The 11,991-nt window shown below is 43.7% G+C and overlaps 1 protein-coding gene across 10 annotated transcripts in view; it reads left to right on the top strand.

The window, feature by feature from the left end:
• The first annotated feature begins 2,879 nt into the window (after window positions 1-2,879).
• The window catches only part of Pam (peptidylglycine alpha-amidating monooxygenase), a 296,395-nt gene continuing 287,283 nt past the window's right edge, over window positions 2,880-11,991 (top strand). For 5 of the 10 annotated variants that reach the window (XM_041631786.1, XM_041631785.1, XM_041631783.1 and 2 more), the window contains exon 1: window positions 2,880-3,043. The gene's annotated coding sequence lies outside the window, so the exon portion shown is untranslated. The remainder of the gene's footprint in view (window positions 3,044-11,991) is intronic. The other 5 variants (XM_041631782.1, XM_041631781.1, XM_041631777.1 and 2 more) reach the window with 2 other exon arrangements.

Here is an 11,991-nt window from a genome sequence, read left to right as displayed (position 1 = left end):
CACTGGCTTGGAGACCTGGGTGAACAATTATCACATGAAGGCAAATTGAAGAAACAATGGGGGAGGGGTGTCCAGAGGAGTGTGCAATTCCATCCACTCTGAAACACTGCCTGGGAGCATGCTTCCGGTAAAATAAGCCTCTCATTCTTAGCTGCAGGCTATGTTTTTTGTTTGTCTGTTTGTTTTCTTTTGTTTTTTGTTTGTTTGTTTCTCTGGAAAACAACCAGACTTTTTACCTGTGGACTGTCTGCACATCTTTTGCACTAAGACTATGTAGGTCATTAAAGTGAAATTAAACTAATTTCAGATTATTATTCCATATCAGAGAGGACCTAAATTTAATGTTAGCTCTTTGGGAATGACTTTTCTCTCAAAGGGAAGAGGAGGCTGTGTTAAGCTTGGCTTCTCATGGCTGGCCTGCATACAGACAGACATGTTCTGAAGCTGTAGCTCCCTGGTCACAGGTATGGGGGCTTCTCCAGGGGCTGATGGGCTTTTTTTTTGTCAACTTGATAGAAACTAGAGTCACCTGGGAAGGGGACTTTCAAGTGAGGAATTGTCCTCATCAGACTGGCCTGTGGGGCATTTTCTTGATTTATTATTGACTGTGACCACTCCTGGGGAAATAGTCCTGAGTTGTCTAAAAAAGCAAGCTGAGGAAGCTCTGAAGAAGAAGCCAGTGAGAGTGTTCCTCCATGGTAGTACCTGCTTCAGTTCCTGCCTCTAGGTTCCTGGGAGAGCTTCTGCCTAGTTCCTTCAGAGATAGACTGTTTCCTGAAAGTGCAAGCCAAAAAAATTCCTTTCCTCCCAGGTTGGTTACTGTGAGTGTCTTATTACAGCAACAGAAACCAAACGAGGACACTCAGGCATGGACCTGAGTTTGCATTCTGAAAACTCATGCTATTGACTGTCCACCAGGAGCTTGAGGGTGTGAGACAATGCATTTAGACATTTTATCCCAAGTGTTCTCTCTCCCTCTCCCTTTTCCTCCTTCCCTCCCTCCCCCCTCCCTCCCTCCCTCCCCCTCCCTCCCTCCCTCCCTCCCTCCCTCTTTTCCCCCCTCTATCTCTCTCTCTCTCTCTCTGTGACACACACACACACACACACACACACACACACACACAGGCACACAAACGCCAGGACTGATCTTTGACTTTAGGTGTTCCAAAGTTATTTCTTCACTCTCTTTTAAGCAAGATGTCATTGAGTAAGCCACTCTTCTGTACTCTCCATATTTATGGCCATTCATAAATGTGTGTGTCTTCTCCAAAATAACAAATAAACAAAAAGCACAAACATTGTATGTGTTAAATGTGAAGAAGCTGTGTTCTTTGGCTGTGGTGAGTTTATTTTTCAAGTTCATTTCAGTACCTTTTGATCCCAAGATATCTTCTTATATCTTCTTGCTCAGAAATGACTATATTTTAAATTCGTCCACAACTCTCTAACTCTCTCTCTCTCTCTCTCTCTCTCTCTCTCTCTCTCTCTCTCTCTCTCTCTGTGTGTGTGTGTGTGTGTGTGTGTGTGTGTGTGTGCTGAATCAGCTTCTTGCATCTTTTGATGACATTCAGTTTCCACAAAGAATTTCTTATCTCTAGGTGAGAGTCTGGGATCAAAGACTTATTGTTTTGGAATTTGGGTTGAGAAAGAGAGCTCAACCTGGCCAGGTCTACCTGATTTCTCACTGGCTCACCATGGTTGCCCGGAAATGCTGTGGGGGACAGTCCATTACAGTAGTTACCCTCCTGAGAGACAGATTAGCTTTCCATGAATTCCCCTGTGGCTTAAGAGCCAGGCCTGGCTCCCCCAGTTCTTTCTTTTCACCTTCTTTCTCGCCACATTCTGCGGACTTCTTCCCCATCTTCAGTGACCCCCCTCTTCCAACCCCCCTAATCCTGCCCAATTGAGCTCTAGAGAACTAAGCAGAGGACGCTTCATGGAAGGACCAGCGGTTAGCTGGAGAAACAGGGTAGTTCAGGGCTGCATCTGGAATGAGATAAAGATGAAAGACGAGGTGGGACTCAAAGAAAGAGAGGACTTTGAGGGAATAGACACCATGAACACTCCAGTAGCCGCCACACAAGGGGAGAGTCAAATACCATTTTCATTTCAAAGTCTCAATTGTGTGTGGGGTTAGTAATGCATATTACTAAGCCTCTGCTAGTACATAACATTTCCGGCTGTAAGTCATCCATCTCCGTTTCTTTCGCTCTGGGGTGACATCCAGAGGGGTTCCGCTGGTTGATCTGTGTGCTTACTTGTGGCACAGGTCCCTGCATGCCCAAACCGAATGATGTCCAGGGGTAGGAAGACATAGCAGAAAGGGACCCCAGGTGGAGGTGGGGAGTCTGAAGAAGCATGCTTCTGGGTACTGGCCGGCAAGCCTATGGCCCGAATTCGGGAACCTGGCTGCGGGAGGTGACTTCTATTGAAATTACCCCTCTGCTAAGGGTTCGAAACCAGGCGTCCTATCTCCGGGTGCGCAAGGCTTAGCAGAGCTCCAGACCGGAGGGCGCGGGGGGAGGGAGGATCCCCCACTCACTCATGAAACAGCCTCGGAACCCAAAGCCTGGCGGAGGGCGACTCGGACATCATCCTCCGCCTCCCTCCCCTCAGCTGGAGCAGCCACTGAACCGGGCTGGCCTGAAAGGACCCAGGGCGCCGCGGTGTCCCAGAGACTTTCGGGCCTGGCCTTCTCCACCCTCCAGAGGGGTCCTTGGACGACTTGCAGCCCTCTGGTTCGCACGTGAGTCCGGACACCCGCCACGCGCTACCAGGCAGCTGGCCGGCCCGCGCTGGGCTTGGAGGGAGGGTTGGAGGCGGAGCGGAGGCAGGGGCGCAGCCGGGAGCCGCCCCAGGGGGAGGGACAGGGAGGTCCGGGAACCCAGAGCGCGACCTGGGACTACGGAGCCAGGCAGCCGGGACAGCCGCGGGAGCCGCGTGCTCAACCTGTCCCCGCCCAGGGAACCGGAGCCTCCAACTAACTCCGCCCGCCGCCCGCGGGCTCGGGCTTCCGTCCCGGAGAGAGCCTGCGGCCGCGCAGGTTGGTGCGACCCGTGCGGGGCGCGGAGGGAAGCGGGGCTGGCGCGGAGCGGGGCGCGGAAGTTGGGCAGAGGCCGGGCGGGGATCGGGCTGCTGGTCCCTCCGCTTCCTGGCGCGGGGACCGCGGTGGATTTCCTCAGGCGCGGCCCGGGTCAGGGCATCTGGCGTCCCGAGCCTTCCTGGCGTTCCCCAGTCCCGGGGTTGTCAGCGCCACCGCGTTCTCCTCTCCTACTGTCCTCACCGTCGCCCCTAACTGCGCCCTCGCCTTTTGGGTCGCTTTTGTTCATTCGCCTTGGTTTGCTTTTGTCCCATTTTAAACAACTCTAAGTGACAGTGGGGACCCTCGCGGGACCCCGGACCGGTCCTTAGGACTTAGTTTGGGGGTCGTAGGGGCTGCCACGAAGGTTGAGAGGGACAGGGCAGTGGAATAGCGACTGGGGCGCTGAAGTCCTGGCAAGTGCCAGGAAGCTTGCGAATTACCTGTCCTCATCGCTGCGGTGTGCCTGCCCAGCTCTGCTCTCTCCCCGCCGATTTGCCAGCCTTAGTGTGTGTGTGTGTGTGTGTGTGTGTGTGTGTGTGTGTGTGTAATATGCCAGGGAAGAGTGCTTGCTCCGCTAGGCAGGATGGAAAGCACCCGCCAGCCACTTCCTATACTAATTCAGTCTGCTTGGGTCACCTCCTCTGTGTGGCCTTGGTACTCTCCCATCATACTCTCTGTTGTCCTGAACAAAATATATGCTGTTCTGCTTAGAGCCTGTTGGGACGATTTAGGGGTGTGATGTGGTGGTTTTGAGTCTAGGTCTCTTGTCTAATGAACCTCCGTATCTTGAGGGTCGGAGTTCCGTGTTAAAGCTGAGATGTGGTGATAATTCTGAATGATTTGGCCTGGAGCTCTTTAAGCCTGAGAGGCACAGCATGCATCTTCTGGAAGCGGTTAAATGGTGTTCAGAGTTGAAACTGCCCTTTACTCAGCAAACCCTGTGTCCGAGCTGTGAATCTCTATCCCCATAATTATAGAAATTCGACTACCAAGAAGACACTATTGCCTCAGCCTTTATGCTTAAGAACTTTGTTTGCTTCGGGTGCTTTGTTTTCTCTACAGTCTTGTTTCCATCCTGTAAGTAAATTTAAATTTAGTTTTGAAAGAAAATCGTCATCTTTGTGAGCCACCATGTGGCTACTGGGAATCGAACTCAGGGCCTGGAAGAGTTGCCAATGCTCTTAACCGCTGAGCCATCGTCTCTCCAGCGCCCCCCCCCCAAGTCTTCATCTTTATAAAGTGAGTTCAAATACGTAGTATCTGAACTTGATAATCACAGGCATCAGAGTCATTGTTTAACGTCTTTCTATCTGCCTTAAGGGGAAAGAACTGAGAGAGTCAGATTTACACTTTGTATTAAATGGCAAATTCTGTCATTCACATATTCCCAATTTAATAGACATTTTCACGAGTCCATGTCTTGTGCAATACAGTCTGCTGGGCGCTTTAAAGAGCAAGAATGGAATATATTTCTTGCCCTTAAGGGCTTTCTAAACATATCTTTATATGGATCCAACATAGGCTAATAACTATATCTGGCTGGTACAATGCCGTCAAGAATATACTATCCGAGGCCCTTTTGGATCATGATTTGGTGAAGCTGACTCACAGATTGGAATAAATACCAGGTTCCCTAAGGATGCACTTTGCTCATTTTTCACCAAATAGAGGTACATTTGGAAAATTAATTTTTTTAGAGCCAAAGTTTAGAAAAGCATTCTGTAAGACAATGGTGCTCAACCTTCCAAATGCTGCGATCGCTTAATACAGTTTCTCATATTGTGGTAGCCCCCCGAGCATAAAATTATTTCGTTGCTACTTTATAACTGTAATTTTGCTCCTGTTGTGTATCATAATGCATAATGTAATCAGATGTGCAAGACATCTAATATGCGACCCGTGTGAAAGGGTCCTTTGCCCCCCCAAAGGGGTCATGATCCTCAGGTTGAGAACCCCTGCTATTAGATTATTATGTGGTAAGAAAATATTAAAAGACTGTCATCATTTCAACCAAAGCATCAATTGGCTTTGGGTCCACATCCATGTTTTTCTCATGCACTTGGGAAGAAAACGATAGTTTCTAAAGAATAACTAGAGAGTGTAGGGTTTCTGTTTTGTTTTTATGACCGTAATTTAAAATAGCCTTATTATATTAATTCATTTGATTGTGGGGAGGCACATAGTTGGAAATCACAGTACACGCTGGGTTTTAGGGATCAAACTCAATTACGGTCCCATGCAGCCACCCACATGTCCACCCACAAACGTACAGTTTTTAACAGACACGCTCAAACACTTTTAGCTACTTTCTTGTTACAGTGATAAAGCACCATGATCAAAAAGCAACTTACCAAAGACAGAGTCCCATACCCTACACTCTCTGTAGCATTTTTAAACAACTCCACCCGCCAAGGACCCAGTATTCAGATACTAAACTGTAGCACGACTAATAAAAACCAAGAGACAGATATTGGGGTTCAATCTGAAGATCACAAGAACAAAGCAGCCAAGCCACTAGAGAGCTCTTACCTCAGTGAAACCTTCAGAAAAATAGCGAGTTCTTGTCTCATCCTGCCTTATATTCCTCTCTAGTGATTGGGATAAGAGTGTATATACCACCACCACTGCCCGGCCTCTATGGCTGACTAGTGTGGCTGCTGGGATTAAAGGTGTGTGCCACCACTGCTTGGCCTGTATGGCTGACTAGTGTGGCTGCTTTGCACTGACCTTCAGGCAAGCTTTAGTTATTAAAATACAAATGAAATACCACTACACTAAACCTGTGGGGGACATTTCTTATTCAGACCACCACAGATACGTAAATGTTGGATGAACTCTGGATTGGCTCTGCAAACCTGACTTAAGAAGTTAAATGAAAGCCGTTTCTTTGAATTTTACCTAAAAAAAAAAAAAACAAGCAAACAAGAAACAACAACAGCAAAAAAACTCCAAAACCAACCAAACCAAACCAAACACATAATAATAATAATAAATCATCATCATCATTATTCTAAATGCTTTTTAATTTTAAAAAGGTTAATGTAGTCACCAGTGAGAATTATTTTAAAACAAATTAATAATAATAATTATTATTAATTATTAAGCTTAGAGCACAGGATAAGTAAGATGTCTGTTTGGAAAAGACTGATCCCGGCCTTCCCTTCCAACTAAGTTGCATTTCACGTGATGTAATGACATGGATTCTTTCCCTAGTTCTAATGAGAATATAACTACCTGTTGGGGGAGTTTCTTATGCTGCATGCATGTAGGCCTTTGAGAATTGATTGAAGCCACACAATGAAGTATGGCAGGCTGAAGGACAGCCTGAGGGATGTAGTGTTAACTTTGCTGCCTCCCTTATAGCACAGTATATTTGTTATCCTATTCATAAAATGAGATTAAAGATTCTTATCATTGCCTTGGTAACTGTGTGGTTTGATGAAATAGCCATGAATAACACGCTTGAGAGCTTCTTGTTCTGTATGAACTCTCTTCCCTTTAACTCCTTTCGGCTGGGCGAGCTAATTGTTAAAACTATATAAAAATAGACCAGACAGTCTATGAATAAATTGTTCTTGGTGTTGTGTGCTATCAAGTCTACTTGGAGAAACTGTAGTCATTTTATTATCTCTCTCCTAGGTCTTTTGTTTTTGCTTGTTTGTTCTTGTTTTATTTTAAAATGGAGCTTGGTATACAGATCAGGCTAACATCAAATTTATGGTCCTCCTAACTCAGGCTATTGAATGCTGATTATAGACCTGTGATCATGCCTAACATCTAATTATTTCATATTGCTGAGATGAAGACCCGCAACTGATGTAAGGTTAAACACATAGCTGGTGGCAGGAATAGAGTTATAATTCCAATTGTCAGATGCATAGTTCTGTGGTTTATTTCTAACCCTTATGTGGTCTTGCATTATCCAGGGCACAATAAATAATCTGTTTGTAAATAAGGTATGGCTAAAAGTTTTTGGCTTTGGGGTCTGGTGGGTCTGAATTGTTCCCCAAGTATTTATCTGTCCTTTATTCTTGGAAAGTTATTTAAGTTTTCAAACCACTCAGTTTTATCATCAACAAAATGGGAGTAATGGAAGTACTTATGTAAGTGAACTCTTGTAAAGATTAGATCCACGAGCTACACTAACCAGGAGACTCTTTTGAGCATCACTTGCCATTAAATTTGGGGTGGAGGAGGGAATGGCAATTCAAAGGGCCAAAATTAAAAATAATGCATGTCATGCATAAATATGTAGCCAGAATATTCTGAAGTAGATCTTCCTCATCTAAATTGTGTAAGACATGATGGAATGTCAGGTCCTGAATGCTCAAGCATAAAAAGCATCCTCTTTATTCTTTGGGTTGGTGGTAGGCAGTGGTCAGTGAAAATGTCAGAGGAAGGGAGTCTACTAAGATCTGAAACATGAAGACCCCAAATGTTTGGAGAGTTGAAAGATGTTCCAGATCCCCAGGAACTTGAGAATGGAAGTCTAATGAATAGTGTGAACAAGGAAATAAATGTGAGCAGGAAGGACATCCGGGAAATCCAGACCTTGTTAAAGGTGAACCAGCCAAGTGTTTTCAGGTTGAGTTGGAAGCCAGCAATTATCAGGTGTTGAGAGTTTTAAGAGAGGGACTTAAGATTTATATTTATGAAATATTTCAAAATGTGAAATGATCAAATATTTTTTAAAAATACTATTGTGTAAAAGAAGCTAAATAGATCAGTAAGTGTAATTCAATCCAAGCCACTACATTACATTTTCCTAACTATAAAGGTGAAAGAAGTTTCGTTTGGCTTAACACACATTCTTTAGAAGGACAGTCTGGGGACATGCCCACAGGTAGACACAAAGTGACAACACCCAGCATAGTGAAACTGACTGAGGGCAGTTGATTCTGAAAGCCGGTAGGTGACAGTGAAGATTGAAATAGTATTGGCACAATTGGACTGGTGTTACCAGGTACGTTCTGGGTCCCGTGTAGAGAACACTTAGGAGGAGGCAGTAGTGAAAGAAGGATAATAATTTTGAAAGCTTGAAGTACTAGCAAGATTTAATGATGGTCACAAGCAAGTTACCTGAGATGGAGAGATGGTAGATTTCTGAGATATTTGTGTTACTAACATGTTCAGAGGTGATTCTTTACCAGTCACCCAAATTTCTGCATATCTATAAAAAAAGGAACACATTGTTTTCATTGTATAGTCTCTTCTCAAGACCGTTTACATCACAGATGACCTTCAAATGTAGAGGTAATATTTTTTCTTGTTAGAATAAAAAGAAGTTAGATATAATGCACAATATGCAAGATTCCAATTTTATAGCCCAGGGTTCGCCTCCTCCATTAGGAGTCAATGGGTGTTCAGGTCCCACTTGGCTGCCATCTCTTAATGTGGGAATTGGTTTCAGGAACTATTGCCACTCTTCCTGTTACTCTCTCTGTGAGTAGTGTCATCTTTTTTCTTTGACCCAGGCATTTTTTTTTTCTCATCTCCTGATGTCCATGAGATGCTAGCTTGGTTGTTTTGGAGAGCCATTACCGATACTGTTTACATTAATAAAAAAATGGAATAAAGTTTTAAAATGTCAACTTCCGAGTTGCACTACCCATGTTTCATGTGTTTGATAGCCATGGTTGGCCAGTCACTGCAGGGAATTACTAGTTTAAAACTTGAGATTGTTTCTGTGTTCATGGTAAGGAGGAGTTGATGATTTTGACAATATAAGTATGATGCTGGTTTTTATGTTAGATTTGCATGAATTTCTCTATATAGATGGAATGTTTCAGTTTGGATATAATATACTTAGCTGGGAAGGAAAAATAAAAAGTCATTGGCACTGTTGTCTTGAAGTCATGTGATAACAGAAATTCTGTAGGTTTCAGATATGTTGCTCTCACAGAAAACCAGAGTCTAGTTACCAGAGCCCTGTTAGGAAGCTCACAACTACCTGTCATTCAAGCTCTGGAGAGATCCCAAGACCTCTGGTCAACACTGGCGCCTGCACTCATCTGAAAATCTATACACATACACATGATTAAAGAGATAATAAAATATATTAAACAAGAGATGGCTCAGAGGTTAAGAGCACTGACTGCTCTTCTGGAGGTCCTGAGTTTGATTCCCAGCAACCACATGGTGGCTCACAACCATCTGTAATGAGATCTGGTGCCATCTTCTGACCTGAGGGCATACATGGAGGCTGAACACTGTGTATATAATAAATAAACAAAAAATATATTAAACATATTTGTAGAACAATGACTTTTTACTTTTGTAAAAACTAATTGAAAGTTTCAAAATTTTTGAATTTTAGAGTGTTTAAATATTGATTTGTTTTTTTAAGTACCTGTATCCACAACGCAGACTCCACTAAGGATGCTACCCTCTGTAATTTGGGAACTTTTAAACGCAGTAACTCAGTATTGAATTACTATGATAACTGCAGGATTTAAAGAAACCAGTTTTTGAAGGTTATACATGTTTTTCTTATTTGCATCACTAGTTACAGCAAAACATCCTTGTCATTGTAGCTTATCCTCACATTTCGGTACTTTTGGGAAAGACCCAGATTCCTCTCTCTTAAGGCTTGCACCAGTGTGGAGTCCATTGCAGAGAGCGGATGTTTGTTATCGGTGGCATTTTACTGTTTAGTTTTTAAATGTTGCTTTGCTAATTGTCTTTTATTTTAACTATAGATTCTAAAGCATTATTTCTACGGATTTTTGAGACTGGCCTGTGGTCCCTCCTACAATCCCTCTTCTCTGTTGGTAGCGGCCTTTCCATGGGCTTTCAGTTTCTGCTTGTTCCATTTGCCACAGTTCTTACCAGTGCTGCTGTTTCCTTCTGCCTCCATCCCCTGCCTATAAACTATATGGGATTGGGAATTGTCATTCTTTTAACCATGGGAGAAAATCTGCACCAGCTTCTGGCTTCCTTTAGTAGACAGGTGTTTAGGAAATGGGTGGCAGAAAAACTGGAGGACATTGTTGAAATTGTAGGTGTGCCCATCCCTCAGAAACAAAGCCAAGCTTCTTGCTGCGTTCTGCATGAGGAGGTTCAATGGACGGAAAGGAAACCAGATTGTTTCTCATGCTTATCAATCTCCAGTCCTCCTTTAAAGACGTACACAGTAAGGAAATAATAGCAAACTAATAAACCATTTCCTTCCCCCCAGAGAACTTAGAACTATATGGATTGTAATGTTTTGGAAGTAAAGCACTAACAACGGAGATTATAAAAGCAGGCCTTGTCCTTCAACCCAGGGGACCCTGGAGTGCTCAGAAGTCCTAGTGTGGACGTCTTCTCCAGCTGCACTTGAGTAACTTTAATCAGGAGCAAAGTGGTTTCTTCCTGTTAGATGCCATTTTCTCCTGGCCCCTGCCTCACTCAGCTATTACTGGCTGCCTAATCGACCAGAGGGAAATTTCTTTAAAACATTTTCCAGGGAGCTAAAGACTTTTTGGAGATTTTTTTTTCTCTTTCTTTTAGAATGGGAAATGCCAAGGAGAGAAAGTTGGGATGGGTTTTTGTAAAGGTAAATGTTTCCAGAACAGAACGATGAGTCAAGGCGCTGTTAATAGGATATGTAAATGTAACCTTTCACCTAGTTGCTGTCGCTACCTAAGTCATAACTATGCGGTTTCAGTAAATTGTTCGAACTGGTTCCTGTATAGTTCCTTAATGGAGCAGGTTCTCTTGGCCCCATTGTTTTGCAGTCCATCCTGAGAGCTGTTCCAAAGTTTGTATTGTCATGGGCTCCCCTTTGCTGCTTCTGGTTTAATAGCAGCTCACCATCAGATTATAGATTTCCATTGATAGATTCGCCTTCAACTTCAGTATTTGTAGAATGTTTGTATATTAATGTGCCTTCTAGTTCTCTGGTTCCCAAAAAACTGCCTAACACTTATTTCACAAATATTCAGTGCTAGCCATATGGAAGACTATTCTTCTCTTCCTCCCTCCCTCTCTCCCTTCCTTACTGCTTATTTTCTCAGTGCTAAGGACGAAGTCCAGGATCTTGTGTCTGCGGATCGCGTGCCTGCTAGACAAATGCACAACCCCAACTTCTGTTTCGAGCTTGACACAGTATTCTTGATTTCAGATGATAAGGGGAAAACATGAACTATCCTATCATGGGGTAAAGGGTTAAGGAAAAAGACCACCATTAATTACATGTACACAGTAGAACATTAAAAATTTACAAATACTTATATTAGAAGAGAGGGAGATGGATCTGAACTGCACAGTGTTTTTGTGGGCTTGCATAACAGGCGTCTGAAAAAGGAATGCTTGACTAATGCTGATGACTGGGTGGGTATGTTTGTGGAAGGGTGGGAAGAATATAGAGGAAAGTGTTATTTGTTCGGAAGACCTCTTACAGAAAGTAGCAAGGTGAACTGAAGTCATGGAGGCTAACCTTTGGTCATGGGACTGGATGAATTTGGATTTCTCCTGGCTCAGTTCATACTGAAAGTTCCTGGATGTGTTAAAAATTTAGCTACTATCCAGACAATAACAGGAAATGTTTAAGTAGCACCTGGGAATTTGATATGAGTGGTGGAGAAGATTATCTGTCTAAGTGATACACTGGAACTTTCCCTTGAAGAAGTTGAGTAGCTGCTGTGTCCATGCAAGTAGAAGAGGTGAGATGTACCTGTGATGAACTGGAAAAGTGGCTCACTGGTTAAGAGGACTGGCGGCTCTGCTAGAAGCCTAGGTTCAGGTACCAGAACCCATATCGTGGATCATAACTGTCTGTAGTTCCAGATCCAGAAGATACCCTCTTCTGGCCTCCATGAGCTCTTCAGACATGGGTTTCACAGACATATATGCAGGCAAAATAGCAAAACACATGAGAGAGAGAGAGAGAGAGAGAGAGAGAGAGAGAGAGAGAGAGAAAGAGAGAG

This window comes from Microtus oregoni, unplaced genomic scaffold, assembly GCF_018167655.1.
Source record: "Microtus oregoni isolate MIOR12 unplaced genomic scaffold, Mior012 000038F_ref0000394, whole genome shotgun sequence".
NCBI classification, from domain to species: Eukaryota; Metazoa; Chordata; class Mammalia; order Rodentia; family Cricetidae; genus Microtus; species Microtus oregoni.
Note: the sequence above shows the minus strand (reverse complement) of the source record. Positions and strands in the feature narration are given on the sequence as shown.